This window comes from Mesoplodon mirus (assembly GCF_964341445.2).
Source record: "Mesoplodon mirus genome assembly, chromosome: 8".
In the NCBI taxonomy this organism is placed as follows: domain Eukaryota; kingdom Metazoa; phylum Chordata; class Mammalia; order Artiodactyla; family Ziphiidae; genus Mesoplodon; species Mesoplodon mirus.
Window position 1 is genome coordinate 13,624,105 of NC_138984.1, and position 21,405 is coordinate 13,645,509.

The window sequence follows — 21,405 nt, forward strand, 5'->3', positions numbered from 1 at the left end:
TTCTAAGGCTTACCTTCCCCTCACCCAGTCTCTTAGGTAGCTTTTCCCCCATAGTGGGGGAGATTCTGGACCCCAGAGTCTTCCAAAGAATCTTCACTGGTTGCCTGCATCTTTGGCTCTGCTGTGATATAAATGGGGGAGGGACCAGTTTCTGACACCCATCCTCTGTCTTACACATATGCATTTTTTTTTCTCTCTGGCCTTCGGATGGCCTCAGCCCCAGCCACTATATCCCCCTGTAGTTTGCCCTTTAATTGATGGTAGTTCAGTTGTGATACTTGTTTTATGGGGGTTTTGATTGATTTACCTGCCCTCTTAACTTTTTAATTAAGTGGAATCCGAGGTGTATATGAGGTTTGGGGAGGGGCTGTAGAGAACAGTACTGCTGGCAGCTACTCAAGCCCAATCTCCATTGCTAGCTTCCTCCAACTCTGACTCTATTTCACCTATATTCTTGCCAGCCTAACTCTTGGGTATAGGTTTACCTTTCCTGAGGAATTAACTGAGCAACTGGAGAACAGTCTCAGGAAAGCCTAGGCCATTGTAGGGGAGTGAAGAGGAGTCAGCAAGAGGGAGGAATTTTCTGTCCTTTCCCAGGGTCCCCCTTCAATTTGATCCACCCATTACCATGTCTTTTCTACTTCCCTGTAAATAGGTATGATCTTTATTCCCACTGTACAGTCTGTTCTGCCCCCCACCTCCCATCAGGCCCTATTTCTTTTCTCCTTTGTTAGTATCTTCAGTTTGGTCCCTCCATGCTTACCCACCAAACCAATCCCCCATGCAACCAGTGGTTTAATCCACATACCACTAGGGGGGTCGTACCACAGAGGCCTACTTGTGGCCCCCTAGTATCATAACACCTGTTCCTGTGGACAGGGAACGACTGGCACTGAAGGTCCCTCACAACTGTCTCACATCACCAGAGGACGTTGGTCCTTTCTAAATCTCTAGTCTCTCTTCACATCCCTCATCAGGTATTTTAAGATGTCTTTGGGAAGCCATCAAGGCAAGAGAGAACTCTAAATTCCTTCTTGTTCTAGCCCAGGGTTTTGAGGAGTTTGGGGGAAATAAGATAGGAGAGGCCATAATGATGTAGGATTGGAACCTTTCTGCTCTCTTGGCTTGCAGACTGCCTTCTGTCGCAGAGAAGCTGCGAAATCCATGAAGCTGAGATTCTGAAGGACCCAGCTTAGGTTCTTCCACTTACACCTAAATTCCCTTCCTTCACCAGGGGCAGCCTTATTTCCCGTGACCCTGAAACACATACACATTTTCCCCTCCTTTTCCCAGCACCCACTAGCCCCCCAAAGCAGCCAGTGCATCCTTACAAGTGGAAGAACTACGATGGCTCTCTTAAGTTTCTTAGAAATGAAGTTCTTTCTCTGTGTAGTTCTCCCCATGGAGCAGTACTGAAGATGTTTCATTGCCTTGGGGCTGGGAAACCATTTCTCCAGGCTTCCTCTCCCCTCCCCTGCCCCCCTTAGGAACAGGATTGGCCTTAGCTTCTGGGCCTATCTGCTGCCTTCCTCTACTTCCTATTAGCTCTTCTGCTTTCCTTTGAGCTCTGTTGGGCTTAGGGAATCTTAGTTTTTATTTCCCAGCTCTTCATTTTTTTCTCCTGATTTTTTTTTTTTTTTTTTTTTTTTTTGCTTCTAAGAAAGCTTTTGCCTTTTTTCCCCTTTCTTCCTCTCCCAACATAACAATCATGGTAACAGAATGAGACTGCTGATTTACCAATGTATTTGATGTAAGTAAAAAAGGAGAAAAAAAAAAAGAATAGCTTGAAGGTTATAATAAAAATTTAAGCAGCAAAGATCCCTTATAACTTGGATTCAAATCCTGGCTGTGGTGCTAGCTGTGTGATTACAGGATGGACTCTTTAACCTCACTGAGACAAGTTCCATCTACAATGATACTAGAAACATCTCTAACTCCAAACCAGTGTATACAGGAAATCACTGACTAATGCAATACAGGAAAAACTAGGATGTAGGAAGGTATCAAAATAAGACAGATCTCAGATAAAGTTGACAGTAAAATTCCCTAAAGTGTTACCAACAATCCAGGAGTGGCAAATACCATAGGTTGGCTCATTTAGAAACCATGCCAACCCCTTTGCCATCCTCTATTATGGAGGACAGAAAGGAAAGTACTCAGCCCCTCACCTCTCAGAATAAAGATAAAACAATATAAAGAAGGAGATAGGAGTATCAATCAACAAGGGCCATCAATACAGTTTGGAAGTCAGAAAGTAGATCAAAGTGTTGATGGTTGAAAAAGAGCTGAGACTATATGCTGTGGGGAGTGGGGTACTGCTGTGGAGGTGGTGGCTGCTCTGTGCTGGACAAGGAGATGACACTTAGCAGAAGGCAGAGGGAGCTGAGAAGGGGTCTGAACACCTTGCTGGCTATTCAACCAAGTTTGCCTGTGACCAGTTCAGCCTAGTGACCCACTGCAGAGACAGGAAACCAAGGCGGTCACTGTGGGTTTGGGGCCCCAGAGTAAAGCCCTCAGCTTAATACTCAGCTCCTCTCTTGCCCACACAGAGCAAGTTCTAGTTGTCAAGAAGCCCCATCCACATTTACAGAGCTGGAAATCAGCCTACAGAACACAGATCTAGGTCTACTAAAGCAAAGGTGGCCCAGACTGGCCTCTTAGACACTCAACCAGGTCTTCATTCTTAAATACAGAAGGACAAACAATGATCAATGACACACATATGAAGAAAAGCAGGAACATGAAAGCAAGGTAAATAAAGACTGAGCCTAAGGGAAATAGATGAATTGAGGAATGAAATAAATTACTTAGAAAATTATAAAAACAAACTCCAGCTACTGAATTGTGAAATTAAACATACATGTGTGTGTATATATATATAACCATACTTAATTCACATATTTAATACATTGCACCATATTTAATAGTAAATATATAAATAATTTAAGAACATGACTCTCTAACCAGACCACCTTGGTTTTGAGTTTTAGCTCCACTACTTACTAGGTATATTTAAAAGCATAGAATGATTTAAAATACTAGCCTCATACAGTTGTTGCAAGGATTAGTGAGTTCCTTTATGAATGCATCTATTCCTCCACATCTTAAGCTCTACATGAGTCTGGCCTATTACTGTAACATGTATGGCACTTTCCAGGACAGAAACAAAATGACAAAGGGTATAGGGGGATAATGAGAGAACAGGTAAACCACATAAAAGATTTTAATGGAAAGGTCCAACCTCCAACTAATAAGATGACTCTGCTAGTTGTGAAATACTTTTAGTATCACCAACTCTCCCAAGTATGACTGACAGAATTTAGAAGACAGCAGTGGGAGCAAAGTTGGGAGGAGAGTCAGGAGTGCTGATGTCTTCAGCTTCCCTGGCGAGGTGTCAAATGTCAGTAGAGTTAAATACTTTATTTAAAAAATAAAAAAAAAAACAAGTAACCAATAGAAAGTTTGCAAATAATAGAATTATTGGAAATTGGGAGGAAGAAGGAAAGGTAGAGTGATGGGTCATGAAGCCTCAACTTTCACTTGGAGAAGTTGAAAGACCAAGAAGTTATAGTATAAACATGTTAATGTAAAGTAAGTAGGCTCCCAAAAGAACTAAAATAGGAATGTTTAAAAGGAGTTGCCTCTGGTTAGTAGGGTGAGGTGGGGCACGGTGGGGTAAGAAACTGGCTTTTTGTCATTAGCTCCTCTATATTCTTTGGCTCTTTTTCTTTGTGTGTCTATTATTTGATATCAAGTGTTATAAAAGAGAAATGGACTCTTTACTGTAAACTTTTGGTGGCAAAGTGTGGGTCTTATTTCTTTTCTTTTTCACCATAATTATTTTCTTTCTAATCTAGAGGAAGCATCTTTAAATGGCTGTTTTCCACTTTCTGTCCCAATGCTATCATTAAAATAATAAGCAGTTCTGTGGGTAAAGAATAAATCGTTCAGGGGTTGAGACCCTGGAATGAAATGATTAAATCACCAGGGGAAAATTGAGGTTCTAACTTAGCTGCTATATATGCAAGAATATCCAAACTTTAAAACCATATGAATTTTTTAAATTACTTACAGATTTTGCTGAATTGATTACAAAGTATAGCGCTTGATCAGAGAAGTGATTCTATGTTATTTTTATCTTGTTTTTTTCAGTCTTATTCATCTGCATCTTATTATAAATGGGAAAATTAATATTTGAGTAGGTACAAATAAGAATATTCATAAGCTACAAAATAACATGTTTACCTTTAAAAAAAAGCACTTAGATGTCCCTTCTATTTATCAACTTCCTGAAAACTAACTCTAATCTGTCTACCCTGCCTTCATTTGTTTTCTAGATACCCCCTCCTCATTGCCCCTCAATCCTCAAGGTTTCCAATGAGCTATTCTTGTTTGGTTGCTTATATTCATGTGTCTCTCAGCCAGCATGGGACACAACTGGCCAGTCCCCACTTCTTCATCCTTCTCCTCTTATGGCATACAGTCTGGTTCAACTCTTTGGACAAAATGACTCACAGGGCACATCCACAGTGATTTACTCCTTTCCCTAACTTCCAGATCACTGCTGGATCTCACCACCACAGTTCCAGATCTTTCCAGATTTTAAGTTTCTCAAAGTCACGGATCAAATATTCAACCTTGCTTCCCTCTCACATGGTGACCAGTACAGTACTGGGTAAATAATAGGTCCAAAATATATTACTTTTTGTTTAAAACTTTAATGATTGACTCTCCAGATTCCTAACATCTGTATTCTTGTGCTGTGCCACAGTCTGGCCAATCCACCAAGCAAATGCAGTGCCCTCTATTTTTGTGTAATTGTTTTCTTCTCCTTCAATTTATTTTATTTTACTTTACTTGGTATAACTTTTCTCAGTAACCCAAATATTTTCAGAAACTTGATATTTTCATGGACTATATAATGTATATTAATTCTCTTTTTCAAAATACTCTATAAACTAACATGCAAATGCAAATCCAAAATATAAATTATTTTATAGTATTCTAGACTTTTTAAAATGTATAATATATATCCTCATCAGCTTTTCAAGGGTATCTGAGTTGACTTGCAACAAAAAAACTTATATCTAATAAGCTTATTTGAAATGAAATAGATTCTGGAAAGCATTATATTTCAGACCAAATTTCCAATTTGTATTCTTTTGGCAAAGGCAAGCTTTGGCTTTTATTTTTTAGCTTGGAAATAGCATGATTAAATGATCATTTTAGGAAAACTTGTCTTCTGGTGTTAAAATATCTGTCTATGTATCTCTAACTAGTGGATGGAGGAGTTTCAACCTGGGGTCTAAACATGAAAAGATTTCATTTTGTTCCAGTAACTGTTCCCTAATCGTGCTATATTCATCCTACCTTTCCCACTGTGTACTTTAATGACACCTTGGCAAGATTCAGTAATTTTCCACTCAATTTCACTTATTTGAAATGTCTCATTTTCAGCAATAAAGAGTCAAGACTCTAGTGGCTTGTGGGTAGGGATGATTGGGGAACAGCTGGGAGAGGGGGTGCTCCAAGTCAGAAGGAGGGGGCTGCTTTTGAACCCCCTCTCACTCTGCCCTCTTCTAGGGTGAGCTGGTGCATTGTGTTGGGATGATGAGGAGGAAGTGGTGAAAAGGCAAGCCTCTCTCTCTTGGCTGAGCAGGGAGCAGTCTTCTCCTTGGTTAATTGACACTCTATTCCTTCAAGGTCCTTCATGTGGCTAGTTCCCAAATGTTACCACTTTTATGTGGATGGGCCCCTGTGGGGACCTCTACCTTAAAAGAGGCAGTTCTAGTTCTGGATAGCCATCTTCCATCAATACCTCTTACACCTAGTGCCTCTGAGTGGTGGACTTTCCTTACCCAGAGGGTGACCTCTTGTGTGGAGTACCTGAGTAAAGGCTTAAGCTCAGCTCTCAGTACAGTGTCCACTTGACTTGCAGTGAACATATGTATTCCTGGCATGCCTCTTCCAAGTTTCTACCTTGCAGCCTTACTAGTTCTTCTCCTCTGCTCTGAGGACACAAAGAAAAAGCATGTCCTCTTGATCAGCAACCAGGAGCATTTCTAGACCTAAGTAACAGGCATCTTTTTAGTGGACTGGAAGGAAGAGAACAGGTTATTGACCTTATTGGGTGTGTGTTTTTTTTTGTTGTTTTTTTTTTTATTAGTTTCTGCTTTATAACAAAGTGAATCAGTCATACATATACATCTGTTCCCACATCCCTTCCCTCATGCATCTCCCTCCCTCCCACCTGGGTGTGTGTTTTTGAATTTTCACTTTATCTAGAGTATAGAGAAAAAATAATGGATTAGGATAGACAAGAGGGAAAGTGAGAGCTGAAATACCGGTAGCTTGATCTCAAGTGGTGAGGCTTTACAGAAAGAGTTTAAGGTACCAAGAAGTAGCCATCCTGGGACTTCCGGGTAAGATGGCGGAAGAGTAAGACGCGGAGATCACCGTCCTCCCCACGGATACACCAGAAATACAGCTACACGTGGAACAACCCCTACAGAACACCTACTGAACGCTGGCAGAAGACCCCAGACCTCCCAAAAGGCAAGAAACTCCCCACATACCTGGGTAGGGCAAAGCGGAGAGATTCCCGCACAGAGGATCGGTGCCAAGCGGCACTCAACAGCCCGAGAGGCTTGTCTGCTCGCCCCGGCAGCGCTGGAAGCTGACGCTCGGGCTTTGGTCAGAGCGCAGGGAGAGGACTGGGGCTGGCGGCGAGAACTCAGCCGGAAGGGGGCTAATGAGCCACAGCTAGCCGGCAGGGAGTCCGGGAAAACTCTGGAGCTGCCGAAGAGGCAAGAGACTTTTTCTTCCCTCTTGGTTTCCTGGTGCGCGAGGAGAGGGGATTAAGAGCGCTGCTTAAAGGGGCTCCACAGACGGGCGCAAGTCGCGACTCAAAGCGCGGAGCCCAGTGACGGGCGTGGGACGCTGGGGCTGCTGCTGCCGCCGCCAAGAAGCCTGTATGCGAGCGCAGGTCACTGTCCACACCGCCCTTCCGGGAGCCTGTGCAGCCCGCCACTGCCGGGGTCCCGGGATCCAGGGGTGGCTTCACTGGGAGAACGCACGGCGCGCCTCGGACTGGTGCAACATCACGCCGACCTCTGCCGCTGCAGGCTCGCCCCGCACTCCGTGCCCCTCCCTCCCGCCCTGCCTGAGTGAGCCAGAGTCCCCGAAGAGGCTGCTCCTTTAACTCTGTCCTGTCTGAGCGAAGAACAGACGCCCTCCGGCGACCTACACGCAGAGGGGGGCTAAATCCAAAGCTAAGACCCAGGAGCTGTGAGAACAAAGAAGAGAAAGGGAAACCTCCCAAGCAGCCTCAGAAGCAGTGGATTAAAGCTCCACAATCAACTTGATGTACCCTGCAACTGTGGAATACATGAATGGACAACAAATCAACCCAAATTGAGGAGCCAGGAGTCAGTGCTGTGCCTCTGAGGTGGGAGAGCCAACTTCAGGACACTGGTCCACAAGAGACCTCCCAGCTCCACATAATATCAAACGGCGAAAATCTTCCAGAGATCTCCATCTCAACACCAGCACCCAGCTTCACTCAACGACCAGCAAGCTACAGTGCTGGACAGCCTATGCCAAACAACTAGCAAGACAGGAACACAACGCCACCCATTAGCAGAGAGGTGGCCTAAACTCATAAAAAGTCTGCAGACACCCCAAAACACACCACCAGACGTGGACCTGCCCACCAGAAAGACAAGATCCAGCCTCACCCACCAGAACACAGGCACTAGTCCCCTCCACCAGGAAGCCTACACAACCCACTAAACCAACCTTAGCCACTGGGGACAGACACCAAAAACAACGGGAACTACAAACCTGCAGCCTGCAAAAAGGAGACCCCAAACACAGTAACATAAGCAAAATGAGAAGACAGAAAAACACACAGCAGGAGAAGGAGCAAGATAAAAACCCACCAGACCTAACAAATGAAGAGGTAATAGGCAGTCTACCTGAAAAAGAATTCAGAATAATGATGGTAAAGATGATCCAAGATTCTATTTCCCAGATCCAAAATCTTGGAAATAGAATAGACAAAATGCAAGAAACAGTTAACAAGGACCTAGAAGAACTAAACATGAATCAAGCATCGATTAGAAACACAATAAATGAAATAAAAAATACTCTAGATGGGATCAATAGCAGAATAACTGAGGCAGAAGAACGGATAAGTGACGTGGAAGATAAAATAGTGGAAATAACTGCTGCAGAGCAAAATAAAGAAAAAAGAATGAAAAGAACAGAGAACAGTCACAGAGACCTCTGGGACAACATTAAACGCACCAACATTCGAATTATAGGGGTTCCAGAAGAAGAAGACAAAAAGAAAGGGACTGAGAAAATATTTGAAGAGATTATAGTTGAAAACTTCCCTAATATGGGAAAGGAAATAGTTAATCAAGTCCAGGAGGCACAGAGAGTCCCATACAGAATAAATCCAAGGAGAAATACGCCAAGACACATATTAATCAAACTGTCAAAAATTAAACACAAAGAAATCATATTAAAAGCAGCAAGGCAAAAACAACAAATAACACACAAGGGAATCCCCATCAGGATAACAGCTGATCTCTCAGCAGAAACTCTACAAGCCAGAAGGGAGTGGCAGGACATAATTAAAGTGATGAAGGAGAAAAACCTGCAACCAAGATTACTCTACCCAGCAAGGATCTCATTCAGATTTGATGGAGAAATTAAAACGTTTACAGACAAGCAAAAGCTGAGAGAGTTCAGCACCACCAAACCAGCTTTACAACAAATGCTAAAGGAACTTCTCTAGGCAAGAAACAAAACAGAAGGAAAAGACCTTCAAAAACGAACCCAAAACAATTAAGAAAATGGGAATAGGAACATACATATCGATAATTACCTTAAATGTAAATGGACTAAATGCTCCCACCAAAAGACACAGATTGGCTGAATGGATACAAAAACAAGACCCATATATATGCTGTCTACAAGAGACCCACTTCAGACCTAGAGACACATACAGACTGAAAGTAAGGGGATGGAAAAAGATATTCCATGCAAATGGAAACCAAAAGAAAGCTGGAGTAGCAATTCTCATATCAGACAAAATAGACTTTAAAATAAAGACTACTAGAAGAGACAAAGAAGGACATTACATAATGATCAAGGGATCGATCCAAGAAGAAGATATAACAATTGTAAATATTTATGCACCAAACATAGGAGCACCTCAATACATAAGGCAAATACTAACAGCCATAAAAGGAGAAATCGACAGTAACACAATCATAGTAGGGGACTTTAACACCCCACTTTCACCAATGGACAGATCATCCAAAATGAAAATAAATAAGGAAACACAAGCTTTAAATGATACATTAAACAAGATGGACTTAATTGATATTTATAGGACATTCCATGCAAAAACAACAGAATACACATTTTTCTCAAGTGCTCATGGAACATTCTCCAGGATAGATCATATCTTGGGTCACAAGTCAAGCCTTGATAAATTTAAGAAATTTACCGACCACAATGCTATGAGACTAGATATCAATTACAGGAAAAGAGATGTAAAAAATACAAACACATGGAGGCTAAACAATACACTACTTAATAACGAAGTGATCACTGAAGAAATCAAAGGGGAAATTAAAAAATACCTAGAAACAAATGACAATGGAGACAGGACGACCCAAAACCTATGGGATGCAGCAAAAGCAGTTCTAAGAGGGAAGTTTATAGCAATACAATCCCACCTTAAGAAACAGGAAACATCTCAAGCAAACAACCTAACCTTGCACCTAAAGCAATTAGAGAAAGAAGAACAAAAACATCCCAAAGTTAGCAGAAGGAAAGAAATCATAAAAATCAGATCAGAAATAAATAAAAAAGAAATGAAGGAAACGATAGCAAAGATCAATAAAACTAAAAGCTGGTTCTTTGAGAAGATAAACAAAATTGATAAACCATTAGCCAGACTCATCAAGAAAAAAAGGGAGAAGACTCAAATCAATAGAATTAGAAATGAAAAAGGAGAAGTAACAACTGACACTGCAGAAATACAAAAGATCATGAGAGATTACTACAAGCAACACTATGCCAATAAAATGGACAACCTGGAAGAAATGGACAAATTCTTAGAAATGCACAACCTGCCAAGACTGAATAAGGAAGAAATAGAAAATATGAACAGACCAATCACAAGCACTGAAATTGAAACTGTGATTAAAAATCTTCCAACAAACAAAAGCCCAGGACCAGATGGCTTCACAGGCGAATTCTATCAAGCATTTAGAGAAGAGCTAACACCTATCCTTCTCAAACTCTTCCAAAATATAGCAGAGGGAGGAACACCCCCAAACTCATTCTACGAGGCCACCATCACCTTGATACCAAAACCAGACAAGGATGTCACAAAGAAAGAAAACTACAGGCCAATATCACTGATGAACATAGATGCAAAAATCCTCAACAAAATACTAGCCAACAGAATCCAACAGCACATTAAAAGGATCATACACCATGATCAAGTGGGGTTTATTCCAGGAATGCAAGGATTCTTCAGTATACGCAAATCAATCAGTGTGATACACCATATTAACAAATTGAAGGAGAAATACCATATGATCATCTCAATAGATGCAGAGAAAGCTTTCGACCAAATTCAACACCCATTTATGATAAAAACCCTGCAGAAAGTAGGCATAGAGGGAACTTTCCTCAACAAAATAAAGGCCATATATGACAAACCCACAGCCAACATCGTCCTCAATGGTGAAAAACTGAAACCATTTCCACTAAGATCAGGAACAAGACAAGGTTGCCCACTCTCACCACTCTTATTCAACATAGTTTTGGAAGTTTTAGCCACAGCAATCAGAGAAGAAAAGGAAATAAAAGGAATCCAAATCGGAAAAGAAGAAGTAAAGCTGTCACTGTTTGCAGATGACATGATACTATACATAGAGAATCCTAAAGATGCTACCAGAAAACTACTAGAGCTAATCAATGAATTTGGTAAAGTAGCAGGATACAAAATTAATGCACAGAAATCTCTGGCATTCCTATATACTAATGATGAAAAATCTGAAAGTGAAATCAAGGAAACACTCCCATTTACCATTGCAACAAAAAGAATAAAATATCTAGGAATAAACCTACCTAAGGAGACAAAAGACCTGTATGCAGAAAATTATAAGACACTGATGAAAGTAGTTAAAGATGATACAAATAGCTGGAGAGATGTACCATGTTCTTGGATTGGAAGAATCAACATTGTGAAAATGACTGTACTACCCAAAGCAATCTACAGATTCAATGCAATCCCTATCAAACTACCACTGGCATTTTTCACAGAACTAGAGCAAAAAATTTCACAATTTGGATGGAAACACAAAAGACCCCGAATAGCCAAAGCAATCTTGAGAACGAAACATGGAGCTGGAGGAATCAGGCTCCCTGACTTCAGACTATACTACAAAGGTACAGTAATCAAGACAGTATGGTACTGGCACAAAAACAGAAAGATCAATGGAACAGGATAGAAAGCCCAGAGATAAACCCACGGACATATGGTCACCTTATCTTTGATAAAGGAGGCAGGAATGTACAGTGGAGAAAGGACAGTCTCTTCAATAAGTGGTGCTGGGAAAACTGGATAGGGACATGTAAAAGTATGAGATTAGATCACTCCCTAACACCATACACAAAAATAAACTCAAAATGGATTAAAGACCTAAATGTAAGGCCAGACACTATCAAACTCTTAGAGGAAAACATAGGCAGAACACTCTATGACATAAATCACAGCAAGATCCTTTTTGACCCACCTCCTAGAGAAATGGAAATAAAGACAAAAATGAACACATGTGACCTAATGAAACTTAAAAGCTTTTGCACAGCAAAGGAAACCATAAACAAGACCAAAAGACAACCCTCAGAATGGGAGAAAATATTTGTAAATGAAGCAACTGACAAAGGATTAATCTCCAAAATTTATAAGCAGCTCATGCAGCTCAATAACAAAAAAACAAACAACCCAATCCAAAAATGGGCAGAAGACCTAAATAGACATTTCTCCACAGAAGATATACAGACTGCCAACAATCACATGAAAGGATGCTCAACATCTTTGCTCATTAAAGAAATGCAAATCAAAACCACAATGAGATATCATCTCACACCAGTCAGAATGGCCATCATCAAAAAATCTAGAAACAATAAATGCTGGAGAGGGTGTGGAAAAAAAGGAACACTCTTGCACTGCTGGTGGGAATGTGAATTGGTACAGCCACTATGGAGAACGGTATGGAGGTTCCTTAAAAAACTACAAATAGAGCTACCATATGACCCAGCAATCCCACTATTGGACATATACCCTGAGAAAATCATAATTCAAAAAGAGACATGTACCAAAATGTTCATAGCAGCCCTATTTACAATAGCCCGGAGATGGAAACAACCTAAGTGTCCATCATCGGATGAATGGGTAAAGAAGATGTGGCACATATATACAATGGAATATTACTCAGCCACAAAAAGAAACGAAATTGACCTATTTGTAATGAGTTGGATGAACCTAGAGTCTGTCATACAGAGTGAAGTAAGTCAGAAAGAGAAAGACAAATACTGTATGCTGACACATATATATGGAATTTAAGAAAAAAAAATGTCATGAAGAACCTAGGGGTAAGACAGGAATAAAGACACAGACCTACTTGAGAATGGACTTGAGGATATGGGGAGGGGGAAGGGTAAGCTGTGACAAAGTGAAAGAGCGGCATGGACATATATACACTACCAAACGTAAGGTAGATAGCTAGTGGGAAGCAGCCGCATAGCACAGGGAGATCAGCTCGGTGCTTTGTGACCACCTGGAGGGGTGGGATAGGGAGGGTGGGAGGGAGACACAAAAGGGAGGGGATATGGGAACATATGTATATGTATAACTGATTAAATTTGTTATAAAGCAAAAAATAAAAAAATTTAAAAAAATCAAAAAAAAAAAAAGAAGTAGTCATCCTGGTGGCATTTGATGAAAATAGTCATCCTAATGGGATATGATTAACAAATAATTAAGTAGGTAAGACGGTAATAAGTCATGGTGAGGAGAGCCAAGCTTATGGCAGAACAAGAAAGAACAGGATGCAGACATGAACCTAAACAAGAGAGGTGAGTGATTTCAAGCTCAAGACATAAGGCATTTCTCCAGAAACAGAACTGAGGAGTGCATCTGAGCTGGTGGAAAATCCAAAGTATAAGATAAAATACCTTTGGGAAATCAGAGCATGTCTGTAATATGAATGCCATAATGTTGGGCAATAGAGCTTACCACAGGTAAGAGTTTCTTACATGATTCTAGTGGAGAAAGGAACCACAATTAACCCAAGAAGCACAGTGACAACCTGCCACACATGCGAGGTCCTGACAGCAAGCACTACATAACCAGATTTTCCAGGGTCATTAACAGAAACAAAGTGAAAATAGGGCTCTGCAGAGGGACACTGTTAACACTCATAATCACATATTTTAGATGCTGTAAACCCTCAGTGCATTGCAGCAAGGAAATTAGGAGGCTGAATTAAGGATTTCTCCTGAGGAGAATGCAGATAATGAAGTCTATGTTGAATATAAACCAAAACCAATTAGTTCTCCAGCACTGCTGCACAGGACTATAAATTCTACTGATGCAGTTTGAACCAACAAAATGAAAAACACTATAAACTTATTTATTAACACTACAACAAGTTAGTCATAGGACAAACAAGCTATCTTATCATTTAATGGCATGTCAAATAATAAATCTTTTCTGGACATTTGTGCTCTGTTGTTGAAAGAAACAAACCACTAATAATCAGATCTCCAGTGACCACTCAAAAGCTTCATAATGATTCCCCTGCCCCCAGTATAAGCCTATCACAAAAGTAGAGTAGGAGTCTCTAAGATTTTATAGGTGATAATTGTTGCTTCACTGCCAAACTTAGGAAATGTCTCCTGCTTGGATGGAACTACCTCCTCCAACTCTTAGTTTGCAAGGTTTTTCTGGGGCCTCACTATGGGATGCAAGGGCAAAGCAGGTGACCTTAATTTAGACCAGTCAGTAGATTTCTTCCTAGTGATTGGCTCAGGGATGGGACTGTGACTCAGTATAGCCAGAGAAGGAGTGAATACTTTGGCTTCCATGGGAACTATCCAAAAAGACTTCAGCTGGACTTCCAACTAAAGGAGTAAGGTTAAGGCAGCTGTAGCCTCCTTGTGACTACAAGTTCAGAACCTTGTTGCTCATGGAGCCAATTTGGAAAAAGTAGAGCTGAGAGATGGAGAGAAACACGTTCTAAAGCCAAACATACTCCTGGACTTTTCATTTACATGAGTCAATGCCTTTTCCTTTTCACTTGATTCAGTTTGGATTGGTTTTTCTATCACTAATATGAGAGAATATCTTAATTGATACAGCATGCAATACAATTGAAGAAACCCAGCAGATATTATGCTCACTCATCTCATTTACATGTTATCTATTTGATGCTGCCATGGTTCTTGATCATGGGGTCTCACAGCCCATCTGGAGAAAGGGTATTTGCCATATGGAATAAAAAATAACAACACAAGCCAACAAGGGGTAAATACCAGGTGAAACGTGCCAGCAGTTTGGTGAGCACCAAAAGTACAAGAAGATACAACATGGTACCTAGGATACACCAGCACCCTGCACCATGAGAGCTGTTAAGGTTATCAACCCTGACTATAATATTATCTTTACAGTTCATGGGATTTTGTGTTTGTTCAATTTGGGGTATAAATAGTTCAACAATTAATTCCCACACTGTATATGCATAAAAATCCAACAATGTCACAAGTTATAATGTAAGTCTTCTCAACCCATCTAAAACTTCTAAAAATAACCTAAAGCAAAAAGAAAGCAAAGGCAAAATTACATACAGTAAGGCCTTGAGTTTCACTTCCCTAAATTCCACTGAAATTTTAACTATCGCAATTGGGAAAATTATTTCTTATAATTTTTGTTCTGAAATAATCATAGATTCAGAGAAAGCTGCAAAAGAAAAATGTACAGAAAGATCCCACGTATCCCAGCCTCCCACAATGACAATATCCTGCACAACCAGAGTACAATGTCCAAACCAGGGAACTGACACCAGCAGGATCCACAGAGCTCATTCAGACTTCATCAGCACTGCATGCATGCACTCGTGTGTGTGTGGGTGGGTGAGTGTGTGTCTGTGTGTGTTGGGTGGGGACCCATATGATAACTAATTGTAGAGACCTCATTGCTACTCTCTGCCTACCAGGTCTTCTGAAAGAAGGGTCCATGGATTCATCTCAATAAGTTTATCTAACTTTTAAAGTCTCCAATTTGAGAGTTTGGGAGTCAGTCCCTTCACTCTAGGCTTCTGGATCCTTCTGTGGTTTCATCTGACCCTTCCCCAGAGCTCTGTATTGTACTAAGAAAGCCAGTCTTTGCTTGTCCCTAAAGCGGTGGATGACAGCTTCCCTTAACCTTCCATAACAAGAGAAGTCACCCAAAAGATTTTTATTCCAAAAGATCTTCTCCAAGTTGAATTGCCTTCTGGGTCTCCAAACATGGAAGTGGATAAAATAGTTGTTTTTTCTTCAAATCCCACCTCGCCATACACCCTAATACAATTTCCAAGATGCCTTAACATTTCTAAACAAGTTTAACAATAACAATAACTTGGACTCCTTTAAAACAGATTTCCATTCCCTTCGCCATTTAGAATATGGTTCATTAAATCAGCATGAGACCAAAGAATCCACACTTTTCAACAGGCCCCCAAGTCATTATTATCACCATGTGAGACTGGGAAACACTGCCTTAAGCAGTCATGTGCTGGACTTAAAGCCCATGATTTAAAGCCCCTAATGAAGATAGAAATGGAGAACGTATATATGGAGTGCATGTGAGTTTAAAACATTTAAGAGTTCAGATATCTCTTCAAGTTACTGGTTTCATTTCCTTTGGATATATACCCAGAATTGGGACTGCTGGATCCTATGGTAGTTCTATTTGTAATTTTTTAAGGAATTTCCATACTGTTTTCCATAATAGCTGTACCAATGTATACCCCCACTAACAGGTATACAAGGGTTCCCTTTTTTCCACATCCTAACCAACACTTAACTTTTGTCTTTTTGATAATAGTCATTCTTATAGGTGTGAGATATATCTCATTGTGGTTTTGATTTGCATTTCCCTGATGATTAGAGATGTTGAGCATCTTTTCATATATCTGTTGGCTATTTGTGTGTATTCTTTTGAGAAATGTCTATTCAGGTACCTTGCATGTTTTTAAATCAGATTATTTGTTTTCTTGCTATTCAGTTGTCTGAGTTCCTTATACATTTTGGATATGAACCCCTTATCAGTTATATGGTCTGCAGATATTTTCTCTGATTCCATCTCATCATTCTGTTGATTGTTTGCTTTACTGTGCAGAAACTTTTTAGTTTGATGCAATCCCATTTGTCTACTGAAGAAAAATTTTATAAAAGGTTTCCCAATTCTTAAACTTTTGAAGTGGCAGTGCAGTAGAAAGTGCAGGGGATTTATATTTATGAGAATCTTGATTCTAAGCTCTAGTTTCTCCCACTTACAGGTTGTATGACCTTGACATAAACCTTTCACACACATATACTGGATAACATTCTATGCTGAACGCTAGCCTCCAAGAGTTCATGGTCCAGTAGGAGAGGCAGAAAGTAACCACTACCACTGTAAAATGTTATAATTGCCAGAATGAAGCATGCAATGTGTTTAGGGTGCTTACAAGACAACTTATTCAGACTGTGGAGCTCAAGGAAGACTTCTGTGAAGAAGTGATATCTCAGAGGATTTACTGGATTTCCGGAGCCTCATTTTCCTCATTCTGTAAAATGGGAATAAACGCTTTACTGCACAGAGTGGTTGTACAGATTAAATAAGTTAATCCAGCACATTATTGGAACTCAACAAGTATTAAATAACCTCTCCCCCACCCCTGGCCTTTTTTTCGTTAAGGAATCCTAGAAACAATCAATGAAAAAGAATACAGAGAACATAACATAGAGAGAAGCTTCTCCAAGTATAATGAGGTATAAAGCAATAATAACTTATGGACCTTAACCTTTCATTCTAAATATAAAGTGAAATCTCCCCAGGAGCTGCCTTCTCCATTTGGTCTTCATTTAATTGTACTTTATTTCAGAACAAGAATTACTTCCTCTATATTCTGTGCAGTGCTGTGCCCTGTATCCAATATGCTGTTGGATGAGACTAAGTAAATTTTATTTAAATTAAATTGACATACACACTCATAGTCCATACTTTGCAAGCCATGTCTAATCATTAAGCCAATTAAGAACCCTATAAGGAGGTTATATTCCTCCCATTTAATTATTCCTGTTTGTAATCCATGGTCAAGGAAATCCGGAGATTGAAGCCTTCTTCTCGGCCTAATCAGTAGCTAATGAAGATTTAAAGGAAGGCTTCCTGGTTTCCTTTCCTTTAACGGAGATGCCAGTCCCTTCTTCCAGTTGATGGTTAATTTACTAAGAAAAAATCATTAAAAGGAATTAAAAATTCTGTTCTCCTCTGATAGACACACATTACATTTCAGAAGTAGACCTTAGCTTTCTTAATGTAATAACAATAGATCATCTTTAAAATTTCCATCCTGAAAAACAAGGATATTAAAGTTGCAAAAAAAATCCCTTTAGTAAAATAAAGTCAGTTTCTACAGATAATTAAGTAGTTGATTCGTTATTTTTAAGCTTTTGAAATAGCTGAAGATTTTAGGTAGTTTAATATTTTTGTTTTCGTCTGGTTTTCCATTTGCTGATTTTAGCTTTTACACTATGACCATATTTGTAAGACATTCCACTGGGGACAAACGAAGCATGATATGTGATTTTTAAATCAAAACTTTGTTGAGTTCATTATAAAAGGAATACAGCTAGGATAAGCTGGAGCACACAATAGACAAGCAATGCATTGAGGACCAGTGATTACTGGACACTAGAGCAGGTAGGGACCTACAGACTCTAACCCAGAGATTGATAAGGTTGATACTGGGAGATATGTGTATATGTATGTATATACATATATATATATATATATATATATATATATATATATATGTATGTATATACTTTTACTTTTTAAAAAACAAAAAAGCTAATAAACTACATATATATATATATATATATATATATATATATATATATATATATATAAATCTCCGGCCAATATGGAGCTCTACAAATTTTTTAACTAGTTCGGAAACTTAAATTTTGGAGAGTCCACCTAAAAAAATCTAGATTTCTAGCTTCTCTTGAAAAATAGGTAGATATGGCAACACAGGGCTCACATTTCTGTGTGATTATTTTTGGCTGGAGCTGAGTAGAAGCTTCCTTTTTAGAAGGGGTGAATGTTGTGTCATCAAACACCATCTTCTTTCCCTCATTTACTGTTCTTTCCTGCCCTGAAGGCAATCTGAGTTTGGATCACCAGCCCTATCCTAACACCCTCGTGTTGCCAAGAAGGAAATTTATCCAGAGGAAATAGAACAAATTACTTCTATGGCTCTGGTAATGCTACATAATAAAAAAACCTCAAAAGCTCAACAACAAACAACAGTAAGCATTTGTTTTGCTCATGTGTCTGGGGGTCAGCTGTGTTCAACTAATCTAGGCTGGGTTGGTCTGGGGTGACTTGGCTTTTCTCCACTTGTCACTTATTCTCCTTCTAGTACTGGCACACCAGCAGGGCAACTTCTTCTCAAGGCAATGACAGAAATGGAAAAGGTCAAGGGGAACACACGAGCTCTCTTAATAACTAGGTTCATAGCTAACATGCCTTCACATCTGTCTCTTTCAAGTGGGCAAAGCAAGTCATATGGCTGACCTAAAGTCAAAGGAATGGGGAAACCTGCACTGCCTCTTTAATGGGGCAATCTTCCAAAGCATATCATGGATGGGAGCAGGGGTAAGGTTAAATAATTAGAACCAGTAACCCAACCTACCATGGAAGAGGTAGTCAATCACCCATTGCACAGTCTCCATCAAGCCTAACGTCACTCATTCATCTTCCATTTCTGCCCTGGAGCCATCTGATTTGGAGGCAGCTGGTCTAATCTCATGACACAGACAAGGAAACTTGAGCAGAGCCAACAGAATCAGAGCCCTGAGAAGAACTTGCCTCTTAAGCTAGTGTTCTTCACTTCTCATTTTGATGACAGAGCACTATTACCTTACCTGTGTGAAATAAAACAATTCCTCATAGTTTTTGCCAATAGAATTTCGTATTTGGAAAGAGCTACATTAAAGCTTGAAAGGTATTACATAACTGGACTACAAATCACTCATTAGGATGAGTTCTAAGTACTCAAAGCAATCTCCTCCTTAATAATTCTCAGAGTCTAATTGCACCTTATGTGGAAATATGGCACTAGAGACCTCCATTAGGGGGGAAAAAAAAAAGAGCTTCCTACAAATTAGACGGCATTATTTACTTTAGGTTGGAAAATCTCAGCAGGCTTCACTTTCAGAATTGTAGTTTTTCTTGTTCTCTGCTTCTAAGACTTGATACTTTAAAAAAACACTGTACTCAAAAAGCTAATAAACCACTAAATCGCTCAGGAATGAAGGAGAAACAAAGCTTAGTAAATGAATTTTAACATGTTAATTTGGAAGGTCTTCAATCAATGGCCAGGGGGATCTCTTAATTCCTTACAAGGGAAGCTCCACTCAGACAGAAGCTCCTTTTTCCTGTAGCAAGAGTCCCTGCACAGCCCTTCCTACTCTCCTAACCTGCAGGGGTAAGCAGTCCCCCAAAGTCCCCCAAGATCTGTTTGCTAAGCCTAGAAGCAGCCCCAGTACCCAGCTCCCAGGGTTTTTCTAGGACCCAACCCTTGTAGCTTTAGCTTTCCAGAGGCACTGTTGTCACACAGGCAAAATCAATATGCCACCCCACAAAATGAAGAGGCACAAATGTAGAAATCAGAAACCAGGAACGTGCCAGCAGTTCACAAGACCTAAAGTTTCCAAAAGCACCTGCAGTCCCAAAGTTCACCACATGGACCACACCCCAACCATGCTCACACACCTCACTGTGTTCAAATCCTTTCCATCCCTTGACCTATGATACTTCCCCAGCCTGATTTTGTTTTCTTGGGGAAAGGTAGACTGCGGAGGAAGGAGAACAGACAAATGGGAGTCTCTATATCTCTCCTCCCCTCCTTGCAAGTCTAGAGTAAACTATTTTTCTTTCTCTAAAGTCTTTCCTACCTACGATATAAATATTTTGTTGACAGCTTTGCTGGTTCAAGTCTTTCCACGTGAGCCAGCCAGCTGAGTCCATGCTATGGTGCCTCGTCCAGGCCCTGGCTCACACCTTCGTCTCCTGTGAGTACGTCATGATAACATCACCCTTCCCCAGGGTGAGTGAAGTGCATGGAGAAACAAAGCTCACCTAATAACTGGACATTGAAGAATTCCATAAGGAGTGCATCCCTCCATGAATATCAACATATCCAGCAGGGATGAGAAACAGGATTTCGAGATAAAGCACTTTATTATGTGCATTCAAGGATTTAAAATCACTTAAACCACACAACCATGGTGAAAGTTTGCATTATCATTTTGTAGACCAGGTGGGGTGGGGGCTTGAAGTTGTGAGGCATGAAGTCATTTGTTCAAAGTCACATGTAATAAGGAGTAGAGTTTTTGTTATGGGGGTGGCAGTGGGTGGGTGGAGGAAGATCTTGGACCCTGCCAGGCCCCTTTGTCCTTGATTAAATACTACAATTAGATGTCCTATTAAATGATCCTTTCAGTGCCTGTAAATATATGTAAGGAATAAAATCAAAGTTCTCTCTCTCAAAAAGCAGTTGATCTTGCCATTACAAGCTTATGCTTTTGTTTGTTTGTGTGTCTCTCTGAGATGGTTTCTGCACATACTTTAAAGCTGTTTTGGCAAAGCATTAGTACTGCCTCACTGTATTTTTCTACAAGAATCCTTTAGGACAAATTGACTGGTACCAAGAAGCTTGGAATCCAAGAGCAGATGTTTCCAAAGTCTTGGTTTTGGATAATTTCAGAAATTGTGCCAATGTGTATAAAACCTGCCTTCCTCCAGACAGCGGGAGAGACTGAGGATGTGAGTGTGTGATGGGCAGAGTTCAGAAGGCTTGCCACACAGCACTTTCTGTGGTTTAGATTTCCATCTGTTCTTCAGCTGCCAGGGTGACGTGGGAAAAAATGACCAAGCTCTCTTGGGCATAGTTGCAATAAAACCTTCACCACTGCTTTTTCCTACTTTCTTCTACCATTAAAGATTAAAAATATACTTTTGCAAGGAAGGAGTAATAAAATATAAAATTTTGTGAATATGAC